Below are 17,512 nucleotides of genomic sequence, written 5' to 3' on the forward strand. Positions count from 1 at the left end.
TTTTCCAGCACTATTTATTGAAAAACCGTCTTTTCCCCAGTGTATGTTCTTGGCACCTTTGCCAAAAATGAGTTCACTCTAGGTGTGTGGATTTGTTTCTGAGTTCTCTATTCTTTCCATTGGTCTATATATCTGTTTCCATGCCAGTACCATCCTGTTTTGCTTACTGTAGCTCTGTAGAATAATTTGAAGTAAGGTCATGTGATTCCTTTACTTTTGTTCTTTTTGCTTAGAATAGCTTTGGCTATTCTGGGTCGTTTGTGATTTCATATAAATTTTAGGATTTTTTTTCTATTTGTGTAATGAATGTCACTGGTATTTTGATAGTGACTGCATTGGGCCTGTAGATTGCTTTCGGTAGTATGGACATTTTAACAATATCGATTCTTCCAATCCAGGAACATGGAGTGTTTTACTATTTTTTGTGTTCTCTTCAATTTCTTGCATCAATGTTTTATAGTTTACATTATAGAGATTTTTCGATTCTTAATTTCTAGGTACTTGATTTTATTTCTGGCTATTGTAAATGGGACTACTTTTTAAATTTCTTTTGCAGTTTGTTCACTGTTGGCATGTAGAATGCTACCAATTTTTGTATGTTGATTTTGTATCCTGCAACTTTACTAAAATTTGTTTATCAGTTCTAATTCTTTAGGTTTTCCAAATATAAGATCACGTCATCTGCAAACAAGGGTAATTTGACTTCTTCCTTTCCTATTTTTATGGCTTTTATAACTTTCTCTTGTCTGGTTACTCTAGTTAGGACTTCCAGTACTATGATGAATAACAGTGGTGACAGTGGGCATCCTTGTTCCAGATCTTAGAGGAAAGGCTTTCAGTTTTTCCCCGTTGAGTATGATACTAGTGTGGGTCTGTCATATATGACTTTTATTATGTTGAGGTATGTTCCTTCTATGCTCAGTTTGTTTATCACGAAGAGATGTTGAATTTTATCAAATGCTTTTTCAGCATCAATTGAAATGATGGTATGGTTTTGGTTTTTATCCTTCATTCTGTTGATATGATATATCACATTGATTGATTTGCATGTGTTGAACCATTCTTCCATCCCAGGGATAAATCCCATTTGGTCATGATGAGTGATCTTTTTAATGCATTGTTGAATTCAGTTTGCTAATATTTTGTTGAGGATTTTTGCATCAATATTCATCAGGGATATTGGCCTGAAGTTTTCTTCTTTTGATGTGTCTTTGGTTTTGGTATTAGGGTAATACTGGCCTCACAGAATGAGTTTGAAAATGTTTTTTTCTCTATTTGTCACAATACTTTGAGGAGTATTGGTATTAGCTCTTCTTTAAATGTTTGGTAGAATTCAGTAGTGGAGCTATTGGGTCCTGGGCTTTTCTTTACTGGAAGACTTTTTATTACAACTTTGATCTCATTACTTGTTACTGGTCTGTTCAGGTTTTGGATTTCTTCATGTTCAATCTTGGTGGGTTGTATGTGTCTGTGAATTTATCAATTTCTTCTAGATGTTCCAATTTATTGGCATGTAATTGCTCATAATAGCCACTAATGATCATTTGAATTTCTGCGTGTTTTTTTTTTTTGTTTTTTTTTTTGAGACAGAGTCTTGCCCTGTCGCCCAGGCTAGAGTGCAGTGGCGCAATCTCGGCTCACTGCAACTTCCATCTCCCAGGTTCAAGCAATTTTCCTGCCTCAGCCTCCTGAGTAGCTGGGATTACAGGCACACACCACCATGCCTGGCTAATTTTTGTATTTTTTCAGGAGAGACGGGGTTTCACCATGTTGGTCAGGCTGGTCTCGAATTCCTGACCTCGTGATCCACCCGTCTTGACCTCCCAAAGTGCTGGAATTACAGTTGTGAGCCACCATGTCTGGCCTGCAGTGTCAGTTTTAATGTCTTCTTTTTCTCTTTTTTTTTTTCCTCAGTCTGGGTAAAGATTTGTCAATTTTATTTATCTTTTCAAAAAACCAACTTTTTGTTTCATTGATCTCTTACGTTGTTTTCTTCATTTCAGTTTTGTTTATTTCTGCTCTGCTCTTTATTATTTATTTTCTTCTACTAATTTTGGGTTTGGTTTGCTCTTGTTTTTCTAGTTCTTTAAGATTCATCATTAGGCTGTTTATTTGAAATTTTTCTTCTTTTTGATGTAAGCACTTATAAGCTTCCCTTTTAATACTGCTTTTGCTGTATCGCACAGGTTTTGGTGTGTTGTGTTTCCATTATCATTTGTTTCAAGAAAAATTTCAATTTCCTTTTTAATTTCTTATTGATCCACTGGTCATTCAGAAGCATATTGTTTAATTCCCATGTATTTATATAGTTTCCAAGATCCCTCTTGTTTCTAATTCCATTTGTAGTCAGAAAAGATGCTTCATTTTATTTCAATTTTTTTGAATGTTTTAAGACATATTTTCTGACCTAAAATATGTTCTATCCTTGAGAATGATCCATGTTCTGAGGAGAAGAATGTGTATTCTGCAGCCATTAGATGAAATGTTCCATAAATATCTGTTAGGTCCATTTGGTCTATAGAGCAGATGAAATCCAATGTTTCTTTGTTCCTGAAATGAGTCTTGTGAGCCACACTGTTTAACAAGCAGGGGGGGGAGTCAGTGGGGTGCTTTAAATAGAGAAGTGAGACCAATAGTTTAATATTTTAGAAGATTTCTCTGAAAGTTGTTGCAGTAAGAAAGGAGAGTGAGAGAGAAAGAGAGAGAGAGGTGCAACACTGAGATCCAGAACAAAAGCAGTGGGTATAGAAGGAAGAGGAGGGATTCAGGAATATTCATAATATTCATGAAGCAAAGTGATATGACTTGGTGATAGACGATTCCTTGGAGAACAACTCTGCATGGTCAGTCAATTGCCTTCCTCACTCCTTTCTTCCCTTCCTTCCTTCTCTCCCTCCCTTGTTTCCTTCTCTCCCTTCCTCCTTCTTTTCAATTTTCTATTTAGTGGAATTTCTTCAGAATAGAAGAATCTTACTGCATCTTTCATTCAAAGTCCTTGATTTTCACAAAAATATGGACTATTTTTGATGAAGAGTACTGTCAACTAATTGATATTCTTATTTATTTCTACCTTTTATGACATTGATAGAATGCTCCTTACTTTGATTTTCAGATATGAAAAACACAATAGAAAGATCAACAGCATTATTTAATAACCAGATGTATTATACTTTAATAAGAAAACAAATTTTCCATTTTCTAAATTTCCTCTTTTTTGCCCCTCAACAAGTGGAAGTTTAAATTGTTGGTTCACTTTGTATTTCTTAAGCTACAACACAAGGCATTTGACATTGGCTTTGCTATGTCAACTGAAAAAATCACACAACTTATAAATTTAGAAAAGAAGAGCTTTGTTTCTTATAAAAGGTTGCAACTTGCAGGGTGGCTATCCTTACACAGCACAGCCTCCAGCAGAGACATAGCAGGCACTTCCAAGGAGGAAAGGAGGAGACAGGAAACAGTTGGCTAAGCGTACATATTCAACAGGTTACAGGAGGAGCTATAAGTATTCATGACGGGGGTCCTAATGCATGTGTACTAAACAAACATGTATGTTACATATGTCTTATGTTCACTTTGGGGTGGAGACTTAACATTTAAATTTATTACAGTTAGTCTGTATACATAAAAAGGTGAAGCAGGGACACAAAGACACTCAGCGTGTGTGGCCTCTGTAAACTGCCCAGAACCAGTTCATGGTTGGTAGTCTCTTATCAGGAGAAAGTTACTGAAATCAGTCTCTTGTCTGATCAAAGATGTAGTCATGGCTCATGGAACAGGGTGGGGGTCAGTTAGTCAAACTTCGGCAATGGATGAGCTGCAACTGCCTTAATATTCCTCATCTTGAGGCCAATGCTTATTTAGCTACTAGGAAAAAAGAAAAACCTAGTGGCCATTAAAGCATAGTTTATTCTTTATGTGTAGGGTTGCATGACTTCACTGTTAACTGGCATGGCCTTACATCCTGTATATAATTTGGTGTCTTATTGCCAAAAAGAATCTTTTCCATCAGTCTTATGATTTCTATTTTAACATTAATGATGGTCAGGTGTTGTGCCCACACTGCTAAAGGGAGGGATATAATGAGGCATATCTGACCTTCTATCCTGTTATGGCTGGGAATTCAGGTTTTAAGGTTTCTCTGAAGTACCTTTGGTCCGGAGGGAATCCATTCAGTCAGCTGGGGGACTTAAGATTTTATTGTTAGTAGTCAGTTAATATTGTAGGCAGTTTTTAAATTCTATAAAAACATTTTGTTGATTTTTTTCCCCAAAAGGGTCATGTCAATCCTTATGTTAATTTTTATTAAACTTGTTTGGACTTCAAAGTTGGTAATAAAGTGACTTTAAAGTAACAATAATTAGGACTAGGTTGTTTATTTAAAGAGATTGTAGTTCTTTGACTTTACAAGAGAATAAGAAGAGCAGCTAACGTTCATGAATGCCTACTTATGTGCCAGATGCTGTCCAAAGCACTTTACCTGTATTAATTTCTTAAATCCTTGTAACCCTATCATCCTAAAATTATGGATGGAAAACCGATGAACAGAGAGGTTGAGTATCTTTCTCAAGGTCACACAGCTGGTAAGTGGCAGAGCTAAGATTTTAACCCAAGTACGTTGGCTTAGTTCCTGCTCCCTCACTTTAAGGAATTGACAACAGAAAAAAATAATAGATGGACTGAGTCTGTTTGGAAGAAAACTGCCTGGATTAGATTAGAGGAAAAGGCCAAGTGAAGGAGCTGGGAGTTGCTAGAGGAAGAAGTTACTGATGACAGTCTCACTTCTGGCAAGTCACACTTCTGGAAGTCTTAACCAGAGAAATGAGGGAAGAAAAAGAAATAAAAGACATCCATTTAGAAAAGAGGAATTAGGCCGGGCGCGGTGGCTCACACCTGTAATCCTAGCACTTTAGGAGGCCGAGGCAGGCGGATTATGAAGTCAGGAGATGGAGACCTTTCTGGCTAACATGGTGAAACCCCGTATCTACTAAAAATACAAAAAATTAGCTGGGTGCAGTGGCAGGTGCCTGTAGTCCCAGCTACTCGGGAAGCCGAGGCTGGAGAATGGCGTGAATCTGGGAGGCGGAGCTTGCAGTGAGCCGAGATCGCGCCACTGCACTCCAGCCTGGGTGATAGAGCGAGACTCCATCTCAAAAAAAAAGAAAAAAGAAAAAGAAAAGAGGAATTGAAATTAGCCTTGCCTGCTGATGATATGATCGTATATCTAGAAAAACCTAGACGTCACCAAAAAACTCTTAGATTTGATAATCAGTTCAGTAAAGTTACAGGTTACAAAATCAATGTGCAAAAATTAGTAATGTATTTCATACACACCAATAACAATCTAACTGAGAAAGAAATTGATAGCAACAAAAGATAGACAAATTTGTAGGCAGACAGGGACTGTCTCTTGATTGGTTCCTTCTGAATAATGCCCTTTAACCAATCAAATGATGTTTTTTCCAAGACCGCCATGGACCAATCAGCAAGCATTCCTCCATTTAAGCCCATAAAAACCCTGGATTCAGCCTCACAGATGGCTACCCACTTTTGGGTCCCCTCTCACAGCTGAGAGCTTTTTTTCTGTCACTCAATAAAATTCGACTCTGCCTTACTCACTCTCCAGTGTCCCTGCACCTTATTCCTCCTGGTCATGGGACAAGAACCCAGAACTCGCTGAACTGCAGGGGCAAAAGATCTGTAACACTCCTGCTTGCCGAGCTGTGGGTGGTGGGAGTAAAAGACCTGTAACCCTCCCTCCCACTTGCCTAACAATGGGAGAGAAAAAGCCCCTGGGTGCCACTCCCTCCCACTCACTGATCTGTGGGAGCAAAAAAGCTGCAACAAATTCAAGAAGGCAATCCCATTTAAAACACCTAAAAAATATGTAGGAATAAATTTAACCAAAGAGGTGAAATATTTCTACAAAGAAAGCTGCAAAAGAATGGAAATAAATTGAAGATGACAAAACAAATGGAAAAACATCCTATGCTCATAGATCAGAAGAAAAAATGTTATTAAAATGATCATGCTTTCCAAAACAATCTATAGATTCAATATAATCCCTGTGAAAACATCAACACCATTCTTCACAGCATTAGAAAAATAAAATCCTAAAATTCATATGGAACTGAAAAAGAGCCCAAGTACCAAAGCAATCCCAAGCAAAAGGAATAAAGCTGGAGGCATCATATTACCTGACTTCAAAATATATAGCAAGGCTCTAATAACCAAAGCAGCATGGTATCAATATAAAAATAGATACTCAGACCAATAGAACAAAATAGAGAACCAAACAATAAAGCCATATGAATACAGCCAAGTGATCTTTGACAAAGCTGACAAGAACTTACATTGGGGAAAGGACACCCTCTTCAATAAATTGTGCTGAGAAAATTGGATAGCCACCTGCAGAAGAATGAAACTGGACCCCTACCTCTCACCACATACAAAAATAAACTCCAAATGGATTAAAGACTTAAATTTAAGGCCTGGAACTATAAAAATGCTAGACAACAACCTAGGGGAAAGTCTCCTGGATAGTAGTCTAGGCAAATAATGTATGACTAAGATCTTAAAAGCAAAAGCAACAAAAACAAAATTAGACATATTGGACTTCACTAAACTAAAAAGCTTCTGCACAGCAAAATAAGTAACCAGCAGAATGAAGAGACAGTCTGTTGAATGGGTGAAAACATTTTCAAAGTATTCATCATACATTGGATTGATATCCAGAATATACAAGGAACTCAGTCAAAGGGAAAAAAAACCCAAATAATCCCGTTAAAAAGTGAGCAAATGTCATGAATAGTCATATCTCAGAAGAAGACATATAAATGGTGAACAGTACATGAAAAAATGCTCAACATCACTAATCAGAGAAGTGTAAATCAAAACCACAATGAGATATCATCTTACCCCAGTCAGAATGGCTGTTATCAAAAAGACAAAAATAACAGATGTTGGCGAGGATGCAGAGAAAAAGGAACTCTTATACTGCTGGTGTGAATGTAAACTAGTAGAACCACCATGGAAAACAGCATGGAGATTCCTCAAAAAACTAAACATAGAATTACCATTTGATTCAGCATTTCACTACTGGGTATCTACCCAAAGGAAAATAAATCAATATACAAAGGAATATCTGCACTCATATGTTTACTGCAGCACTATTTACAGTAGCTAAGATATGGACTCAACGTAAGTGTCCATCAATGGATGAATGGATAAGGAAAATGTGGTATCCTGGAATACTATTCAGCCCCCAAAAATAATGAAATCATGTCATTTGCAGCAACATGGATGGAACTGGAAGTCATTACCTTGAGTGAAATAAGCCTGGCACAAAAAGACAATGTTGCATATTCTCACTCATATGCGGGAGCTAAAGAATTAGAACACATGGAGGTTGAGAGTCGAAAAATAAGTAAGGGAGACCTGGAAGGATAAGCAGGCAGGAGGTGGGAGGAAGAGAAGTGGGTTCAAAGGCACAAGCATATAGTAAGTTAAAAGGAATAAATGAAGTATTAGATAACAGAATAGGATAACTGTTTTCAACTAAAAATGTATTGTACTCTGATTATGAGCACCCTGAATACTGACTTGATCAATGCACAATATATGCACATTACACATTTTCTCATGTACCCCATAAGTTGGTACACATTTTAAAAATACTCTAATAAAAACCCAGAAATTTGAAAAAAAAAAGATTTTTTTCAGATAATGTTCCAAAAATGTTTTAGCAACTTACATTTCTGCTTGGCTTGCATATAAAAGTCTATTCCCCTACACCCTTACAAGCACTGGAAAGTATCAGTCTCTTTTATATGTTGCCAATCTAATGTGTTACATAATTATATCTCATCATTTTCATATTACATTTCCCTGACAACAGTCAAAAGTAAGGTTGCTTGTGTTTTCATACAATATGCCCATTTGTATTTCCTCTTTGATGAATTGTCATTTTCTTTCCCCCTTTTTAAAATGTCTTTTTCTAATCAATTTGTAGGCAATCTTTGTACATTAGAGCCATCAATTCTTATGTTATATGTGTTGCAAATATTTTATTAAAACATCTTTTACCACATTTTACATCTTATATAATTAAATTGTGCTTTTATAAGTCCTCTGAAAAAAGGGCATTGAACAGGTTCTCCCTCAGAGCCTCCAGAAAGAATCAACCCCCAAAACACTTGATTTTAGACTTCTGGCCTCCAGAACTGTGTGAGAAAAAAAATCATTGTTGTTCTGTATTATTTTTAGCCACCTTGTGTAGGGCAATTTGTTACTGTAGCCCTAGAAAACAAGTACAATGTCTAATTTAAAGGTAATATCAGCAGAGAAACGTTGTACAATGTGTTGGAGCCTGTTTGGAAAATATATTTGGACAATATGCACTTTCATTGAAATTTGGTTACATTTTTGCATATAAAGGATCGTTTGAACCTTAGGACTCAGCTAAGGATGTGCCAGTTAAAATACACTAACTAGGAGCTTGATGAAATTTCAAATAAGTGAAAACTGACAGGGAGTGTGGGAAGTAAGAGACCCACCCAAAGAAAACAGAGCACCTGAAAGCAGCAGAGCCGAAACTCAAAAATGGCTGCTTCATTGATTTTCCATGTACACAAGTGAAGTAGCATTGGTAATATAATTTAATATGCTTCCTGGAATGAATTAATAATTTAATCACAGGAGCAGGTGCAAGATGGTAGAAATGGTTTAAATTTCTGATTTCTATTTAAAAATTCCATCTAAATGTAGAATGCTGAGTAAGAGTAGGTTACAAAGAAAATACAGGTTAGAAGATCACCAGCTTCCTAATGCATTTAAAAGCATTTCTATTACTGTGCTGATATGAATGCCTTTTTATTGGAATTGATCTTTTAGTTCTCATTCGGCTACCATAGTTGCTCTAATTTATTTTTCAAATGAGAAATATGCAAAATGGTCCTGTGGAAATGTGAAAAGATCAGAGCACAGCTCTGTGATGGCAAGAGGACGTATCATATTTATATTAATGAAGCAGAAGTGGGTAACTAAAAGCCCAAAGACACACTGCTTTCCGCCGTAAGCTCCACTGTAACATTTCCCACTGTCCTTTTCCCATCTTTCATTTTACAATGAGCAAGTTTCAGAAAAAAAAATACAAATGGGATAAGTGCAAAACATTCCATGTATCTGTAGCTTCCAATGTTACTCCTCTCTCCAGAGTCAGGCTTCTGTGTTTACTTTCTTAATGTCCTGGGTTCGTACATTTAAGGGTTTTAATTGAAGTATGCAAGTGTTGACATATTTTTTCCATAAGGAAATGTAAAAATCATTGAATTAGGGTTCTTCAGAGAAATGGACCCAATAGGATATTCATGTTTATATATCTATATCTATATATAAGGATACTTTTATTGTCCTTTGCAGATATTGTTTTTTTTTTTTTTTTTTTTTTTTTACAAATTGAAGGTTTGTGGTACCCCTGTGTTGAACAAGTCTATTGGCACCATTTTTCAAACAGCATATGCTCACTTTGTGTCTTTTCATCACATTTTGGTAATTCTCACAATATTTCAGATGTTTTTATTACTATCATATCTGTTATAGTGATCTGTGATCTATAAACAAACTTAATCTATAATCGTTGTGTTTTCTGGCTGCTCCACTAACCAGCTGTCCCTTCACCTCTCTCTCCTCAGGCCTCCCTATTTCTGGAGACACAGTGGTGTTGAAATTAGGTCAGTTAATAACCCTACAATGGCCTCTCAGTGTTCAAATGAAAGGAAAAGTCGCACATCTCCCACTTTAAATCAAAAGCTAAAAACGATTACGCTTAGTGAGGAAGGCATGTGGAAAGCTGAGATAGGCCAAGAGATTGGCTTAAAGCGAGGCCATTTGTGCCAAACAGTTAGCCAAGTTGTGAATGAAAAGAAAAAATTCTTGAAGGAAATTAAAAGTGCTACTGCAGTGAATTACATGAATGATAAGAAAGACAAACAGCCTTATTGCTGCTATGGAGAAAGTTTTATTGGTCTGAATGGAAGACCAAACCAGCCACAACAATTCCTTAAGCCAAAGCCTAATCCAAAACAAGGCCTTAACTGTCTTCAATTCTGTGAAGGCTGAGAGAGGTGAGGAAGCTGCAGAAGAAAAGGTTGAAGCTGGCAGAGGTTGATTCATGAAGCTTAAGGGAAAAAGCCATCTTCATAACATAAAAGAGGTGAAGCAGCAAGTGGTGATGGAGGTGCTGCAGCAGGTTATCCGGAAGATCTAGCTAAGATAATTGTTGAAGGTGGCTACACTGAACAATAGATTTTCAATGTAGACAAAACAGGCTTCTATTATAAGGATATGCCATCTAGGACTTTCATAGCTAGATAGGAGAAGTCAATGCCTGGTTTCAAAGCTTCGAAGCACAAGTTGACTCTCTTGTTAGTGGCTAATATGGCTGATAACTTTAAGGTGAAACCAATGCTTGTTTACCACTTTGATAATCCTAGGCCCCTTAAGAATTATGCTAAATATGATCTGCTTATGCTCTGTAAGTGGAACAACAAAGCCTGGATACAACGTATCTGTTTACAGCATGGTTTACTTGATATTTCAACCTGACCTTTGAGACCTACTTCTCAGAAAAAAATTCCTTTCAAAATATTACTGCTCATTGGCCGGGCACAGTGGTTCACAACTGTAATCCCAGCACTTTGGGAGGCTGAGGTGGGCAGATCACAAGGTCAGGAGATCAAGACCATCCTGGCTAACACGGTGAAACCCTCTCTCTATTGAAAATACAAAAAATTAGCCAGGTGTGGTGGTGGGTGCCTGTAGTCCCAGCTACTCAGGAGGCTGAGGCAGGAGAATGGTGTGAACCCAGGAGGTGGAGCTTGTAGTGAGTCGAAATTGTGCCACTGCACTCCAGCCTGGGGGGACAGAGTGAGACTCCATCTCAAAAAAAAAAAGTATATATATAGATATATCTATATCTATCTATCTATATCTATCTATATCTATATCTATCTATATCTATATCTATCTATATCTACATCTATCTATCTATCTATATTACTGCTCATTGACAATATACCTGGTCATCCAACAGCTCTGACGGAAATGTACAATAAGATTAATATTATTTTCATCCCTGCAAACACAGCATCCATTCTGTAGCCCATGGATCAAGGAGCAATTTAGCCTTTCAAGTCTTATTTAAGAAATAAATTTTGTAAGGCTATAGCTGCTCTAGATAGTGGTTATTCTGACAGATCTGGAAAAGTAAATTGAAAACCTTCTGGAAAGGATTCACCATTCTAGATACCATTAAGAACATTCATGATTCATGGGAGGAGGTCCAAATACCAACATGAACAGCAGTTTGGAAGAAGTTGATTCTAATACACCTGGATGACTTTGAGGGGTTCAAGACTTCAGTGGAGAAAGTGTCAACTGAGATGTGGTGGAAATAGAAAGAGAACTAGAATTAGAAGTGGAGCCTGAAGATGTGACTGAATTGCTGCAATCTCATGATAAAACTTAAACTTGAATGGATGAGGACTTGCTTATTATGGATGAGCAAAGAAAGTGGTTTCTTGAGATGAAATCTACTTCTGGTGAAGATGCTGTGAACATTGTTAAATGCCAAGAAATGATGTAGAAATTCCATAAACTTAGTAGTAAAGCAGTGGTGGGGTTTGCGAGGATTGACTTCAATTTTGAAAGAAGTTCTACTGTGGGTAAAATGCTATCAAACTGCATCACATGCTACAGAAAAATATTTCGTGAATGGGAGAATCCATCAATGCAGCAAACTTTTGTCTTATTTTAAGAAATTGCCACAGCTACCTCAACTTTTAGCAACCGTCTCTGATTAGTCTGCAGCCATCAACAGCGAGGCAAGACCCTCTCTACCAGCAAGAAGATTACAACTTGCTGAAGGCTCAGATGATCATTAGCATTTTTTAGCAATAAAGTATTGTTAATTTTTTTTCATTTTAATTTAAAAGGTCTGTAAATTATTTTTTAGACATAATGCCATTGCACAATTAATAGACTACAGTATAGTGTAAACATAACTTTTATATGCACTGACAAACCAAAAAAATCGTGTGGCTTGTTTTATGATGATACTTGTTTTATTGCAGTAGCCTGGAACTGAACCACCAATATCTCTGAATTACCCCTGTAGATAGATAGATAGATAGATAGATAGATAGATAGATAGATAGATGAGAGAGGATTTATTAGGGGAATTGGCTTATGTGATTATGAAGGTGGTCAAGTCCATGATAGGCTGTCTGCAAGCTGGAGACCCAGGAAGGCCCATAGCATGTCTCAGTCCAAGTCCACAGGCCTTAGAACCAGGGAAACCCATGGTGTAACTCTCGGTTCAAAGCTGAAAGCCTGGAAACCCAGTGGACTGTTGGGGCAAGTCCCAGAGGTCAAAGACCTGAAGATCTGATGTCCACAGACAGAAGAAAAAGGCTGTCCTGGCTCTAGAAGAGAAAGTGAGCAAATTGGCCTTCCCTTTGCCTTTTTGTTCTATCCTGGTCCTCAGTTGACTAAATGGTATCCATCCATAGTGAGCGCAGATCCTCCTTCCTCAGTTCACCAATTCAAATGCCAGTCTCTTCTGAAACACCTTCACAGACATACCCCACTACCCGGTAAAGCCTTTAATTCAGTGAAATTGACACCTAAATTTAACCATCCCAGTCATAAATTATTTCAGTAGATCCAAAACCATTATAATCACAGCAAGTCAAGATTCTAATAAAAACCTTTCTTTCAAGTTAAAAAAGATTCTTTATTTTTTATTGAGATGCAGTCTGACTCTGTCATCCAGGCTGGAGGGCAGTGGCGCCATCTCAGCTCATTGCAAGCTCCGCCTTCCGGGTTCACGCCATTTTCCTGTCTCAGCCTCCCGAGTAGCTGGACTACAGGCGCCTGCCACCACGCCCAGCTAATTTTTTGTATTTTTAGTAGAGACGGGGTTTCACTGTGTTAGCCAGGATGGTCTCGATCTCCTGACCTCGTCATCTGCCCACCTTGGCCTTTCAAAGTGCTGGGATTACAGGCATGAGCCACCGCACCCGGCCTCAAGTTAGAATCTTAATTCCCTTTTCTTACATCACGTAGTCATAGAACTGGAAAAATGATAGAAAAACAAGTTCTGGCAATTGTACCTTCATATTTAAAAAATATTAAATTACTCTTTTGACATTACTGTGCAGAAGATCAAGAGGACATCTTCAAATTTCAGATGAGGAAACAAACATAATTTTTTAAAAAAGTAGTGTTCAGCCAGAAGCTGAGAGGAGTAGAAACGGAAAATTCATTTCTCTCTAAATTTTGAAACCTCTTTTGACTTGGCCCCTAGTTTGACTGTGACTACACTTTTAAGAGCTAGTTCTTAGGGAATGAATCAAGCTCCGGACTAAACACAACATTTCCTTGAATTCACTCATTTAATTCTATCGATAACTCTATCAGGTGGGTAATCTTGTTCTCATCCCCATTTTAAAGATGAAGAAACAGAAGCACAGAAAGGTTAAGTATGTTTTCAAAGGTCACAAAGCTGGAAAGCAGCCGAGTAAGAAACTGAAGAAACCTTAAAGTCTTAGCCATTATGTTTAACTACCTCCTACACATCATCAAGGTCAGTCCTGAAGATGAGCCATTGTGTGATGTGAATCCAAAAGGCACCACAGGACACCAGCAGCACTAAGATTTTACTCTCACAAAGTTTATATTCAGTGCAGCAGGAGGTCTGCTGCTTTCTCTGGATCAGGAATGCAGAGGAGAATAGCAAAGAGGAACATACTTCCTGCAGAGGTAGTAGATAATCTAGGCCAGGAGTAGGGACACTTGAAGAGCCAGATAGTGAAGATATTTGGCTCTGCAGGCCACACCATCTCTGTTGCTTGACTCTGTCATTGTAGCATGAAAGCAGCCATGGAAAATACACAAACAAATAGGCATGTCTGTGTTCCCATAAAACTTCACTTACAAAAATAGGCAGAAGACTAGATTTGACCCAAAGGTTATAGTTTGCCACTCCGTAGTCTGAAGTGTAATTTTTTTTTGTCCTTAAATTGCAGTGTGGTCGACACCCTCAGGATCTCATCAACTTTTTCCCAGTGAATGGATAACTGGGCATCCCAGGTGTCAGGGAATATCTTCCTCAGTGCTAGTCTTTACCTCTGATTGAGGCCACGGATTCTTAACCTGTAGTCCAGTGACTCTCCTAAACAACTCTTAGAGAGCCCATGGACTAGATATAAAAGAAAATATATTTTATGTTGTGTCTTTCTAGGTATGCTTAAAACTCTGGAGGAAAAATCAATCAAATTATGTCACTTCAGTAATGGTTTTAATCCAAACAAGTGCCAGGTAGTGTGGGCTGTGACACCAGCTGAAGATGCGTAGCCATCACCAAGCCTGAGTTAGTACATCATATGGTTTCTTGTTATTAGGAATTAACATTTTTTGCAGTGTGGTCATGATTATGAATATTTCTCCTTGCTTATACTTGGTCTAATTTAGGTTGGAAAACATAAGAATAGAAGTTTATGTGTTCTTTCACTTTTAAATCAAATGTGAGCTTAAATTCTGGCTTCTCTTACTGGTTATGTCAGCTTGTGCAGATGGCTTACTCTTGCTGAGCCTCTGATTCCTCATGTGTAAAATGGGATTATAAAGATGGAGTTAAAATGTGTAAACCATTGAGCACAGCATCCCCATGAATGGAAGCCCTAATTAGCAGTGTTATGAAACCTGATGGGACACAGTGGGCTTGTGCTTCTTGTGAATAAAACTCTTGCCACTGGAACCTGTTGGGGACCCAGTCATCTCTCTCTTGAAAATACATCAGACAGTGGGATCTTGTTTGTGCAAAGAAGCTCATTTGAAAAGGCTGGAACTTAACCAAAATTTGGATTTTCTCCAAGACAAAGGATTATGCTAAGGTATTCTGTAAGAATTCTTCTAGTACTGCCAAGCAAAACCACTCCACATAATTAGAGAGGCCTTGGTAGAGCCATGTGTCCTAGGAATGGTTGAGTGGGTTTATAGTTTGGAACAGAGGAGACACTGAAGCAGAGCCACTGCCAAAACTTCATCTTCACTCAAATGGTTGACATTTCTGCTACTTTTCTGAAGCAGCTCGTATTCAAATTGGCAATTAAGCCTTCAACACGCAAGTGAAAGAAATCACTGACATATCTCGGTATAGCCAGCTCTTGGGTTGTGACCATTATGGCTAATTTGGGATTTATTCATCCTTTGAGGCTTAGTGCAGGACCCAAAAAGAAGCATTTCTGAATGCCCAGCTTAGTGCCCTGCCTGCACAGCCCCTGTGTTGACTGCAGGGTGCCCAAGACTGTCTCATGCTGCCAGTCCCTCTAGTGCAGGGCTCAGGTCTCACGGCCCCTGTATCTTGGCACTTAGGTCATAGTAATGACACTAATAGCTTACATTGCTTTACCACATTCCTGCAGTTTACATGTTTGTTTCATTTGACCTTTATACGATCTGACTTACAGATGAAGAAATGAAAGTCAGAATGTTTAGGTAACTTGCTTAAAGTCACATACCTAGTAAGTGGTAAGCCTAGGAGAAGAGCTCAAGAGGTTTGACTCCAGAGTCCACATAAACCAAAGCATTTATATTTCACTTTACATAGCAATGCATGTTTATTAAACTCATCCAAACATTACTCAGCATAGTCAAATTTATGAAGACATCTGGCTTTGAAGGAATAAGTGTATATTTAAAGTCTTAGATTCTTAAATATTATTCTAGGACACCGACTGTTTTTTAAAGATGATATTCATTTTCTTAAATAGTATTACTTTTTATTTACATATTAACAAAATTCTTTCAAGTGCTCTCCACTGGCCTCTAAGACTACAAATCTCTTTTATCACACAGGTGTAAGGATCTTCTTTTAATAATCAAATCTTGACTTACTACACACTCTCAAAAAGAACAACACCCTTCTAGATGCATGGTCAAAACCAAGGAGATTTCTTTGAATTCTTGGCATCAGGTTTAGGATTTGAACCTCAACCCATTATCCTTGACATAGCTTCTGCTTCCTTTCCAAAGGCCCAGTCCCCAGGTTTGCTTAGATTAAGATATGGTTGCTTTTCAGGCAAAAGCTTAACATAGGGCAGAGCTCTCTTAAAGTTCTCTGTAAAAGCTCTCATAGCGGAATAGTGAAAAGAACATTTAAGAAAAAAAAAAAAAGACTAAAAGGAAGTTACATTTCTGGATGCTAAAATTTGTTTTACAGAAAGACTGGCCCTGAGTGGTGAGAGAGAACATGTCCAAAGTGGTCTATGGTCATGATGCTAAGGTAGACTGGTATGATGGAAACTGAATGAAACTCAGAAGCAAAGATTAGTTTCAAAGCTCCCTACCTAGTACTATGTAGCATATTAAGAAATGGAAGGCATTAATGTCAAAGTGAATTTTTATTTTCTGAAAAAGTAAAATTGTCAAGTTTTAAAATCAGGTACATTTACTTTAAAATAGTTTATCAGAAGCAGAATATAGAGAATATGCCATTGTTTTTGCGGTACTGGAATAGGTTTTTCCTTCTTAGCCATACCTGATTTTCCCTGGGGAGTCCCTCAAGCTTCTCTGCTCTCTTCATCATGGACTCTAACCTGGTGAGGACAAGGGTAGGTGACCCAAATGCAAGCTCAGCTAATGGAATTCTCTCTTCCAGGACTTCCATTGAGGACAGACAGAAGCAATGGGAGTTGACCGATTTGTTTAGCAGTGGTTTAGAGCTTACTGTCCAGCCTCCTGTAGTAGTCAGCTCAACCTGTAGATTGCTAGGGCTGCCATAACAGAACCATAACATAACACTCTAGGCTGGTGGCTTAAACAACAGAAACGGATTTTTTTTTCACAGTTCTGGAGACTAGAAGTCCAGATTAAGGTGTGGGCAGGGCTGGTTTCCTCTGAGGCCTCCCTGCTTGGCTATCAGATGGCTGCCTTCTCACTATGTCCTCACATGGTGTTTCCCCTGAGCCCACCCACTCACCTACAAGTGTTGTCTCTCTGTGTGTGCAAATTTCCTTTTCTTATAAGGATAGCGGCCAGATTGGATTTGGTCCTAACAACCTTGTTTTAACTTAAAACATCTTTAAAGGACTATCTCCAAATATAGTTACATTCTGAGGTATTGGGGATTAGGGCTTCAACATACAGATATTGGGGGACATTAGTCAGCCCATAACATCACCCAGTTCTTATTTGCCACAAGCCAGCCTCCTCAATGTTCCCTTCAGTTTTGTGAGCCTCCCTCACCTTTGCAATATATTCGTCTTCTCCTTGAAGTTATCAAAAAATCAGTTTCTGTTACTTGCCGCTAATATACACCCAGTGTAGTATAGACAGACAAAAGTTCCTGTGAGATTATGTAAACCCTGACAGGCTACAACAGTTTGGCATAGAAATGTTCAGTCTTACATGCACTCATATGTTCACCGCAATAGCAAAGACATGGAATCAA

This window comes from Pan troglodytes, chromosome 10 (assembly GCF_028858775.2).
Source record: "Pan troglodytes isolate AG18354 chromosome 10, NHGRI_mPanTro3-v2.0_pri, whole genome shotgun sequence".
NCBI classification, from domain to species: domain Eukaryota; kingdom Metazoa; phylum Chordata; class Mammalia; order Primates; family Hominidae; genus Pan; species Pan troglodytes.